The sequence below is a fragment of the Dothidotthia symphoricarpi genome (assembly GCF_010015815.1).
Source record: "Dothidotthia symphoricarpi CBS 119687 unplaced genomic scaffold P153scaffold_9, whole genome shotgun sequence".
NCBI classification, from domain to species: domain Eukaryota; kingdom Fungi; phylum Ascomycota; class Dothideomycetes; order Pleosporales; family Dothidotthiaceae; genus Dothidotthia; species Dothidotthia symphoricarpi.
Genome location: NW_022985016.1, coordinates 1458330 through 1459317, shown reverse-complemented (window position 1 = coordinate 1459317; position 988 = coordinate 1458330).

The following is a 988-nucleotide window of genomic DNA, read 5'->3' as shown; positions in this document are numbered from 1 at the left end:
TACCTATTACCTAGCCTATCCTGTAATAGGCTGTATCTTCCTCTGCCCTTAGTAGCTTAACCTTATTATCTACTAACTTACCTAGATATAACCCTCTATTATCTACTATCTTCTAGTACTTAGTACTATATTTATGCTCCTATTTATACTCTAAAGAGCCTAAAACCTTAACTATCTTAAAGAGTAGATTAAGGTTAAAGTAGTAGCTATTAAGGTCCTAAATATTTATAATTAGGATGTTAAAGAAGCCGTTCTAATATCTAGTATTAACAGGAACTTTACCTAGACCCTCTAGGAACTATATATTTATTAGCATTTTTTTACTTATTTATACTACTTTTAACTTACAGTATCTCTACCTACTCTAATATAGCCTACTGCCTTATTTATACTATAGCCCTCTACCTTCTTATACTTAATACTATTAATATCTCTATCCTTATACTAATAGGCCTTAATCTTAATCTTATTTTTAGATAATATTTTTTTTTTTAAGCTAAGGCAAAGTTAGTAGATATAAACTAAGGGGGGGTTAAACTTATAACCTTAAGTTTACAGAGAGAAGACACTAATACTTAGGCTACTTAGAATAATAAACTTAATAATATAAGGCAGCCTAAGATAGATAATATATAATATCCCTATCTAGCGCTTAGGAATAGTAATTTTAAGATATCCTTTACTAGTAAAAGTAGATTTCTCTCTTAGAGGACTAAAGGTAAGAGTAGCTACGTGCCTATATACTAGTATTATAGAAGTATAGTATAGCGTAGAGAAGTTTAACGTAATCTTAAATCTATTAAGGAAAGAGTAGTACTACCTTATAGTAAACGTATTACACTAAATCTTATACTTTACTCTTAGTATTATACTTAGTATACCCCTATAATAATATAGAGAAGATAGGAAAGTAAGAAATAAAAGACTAAAGTAATCTATTAATAGACTACTACTTACACCTACCCTAGCTATATAAGCTTACTAGGCT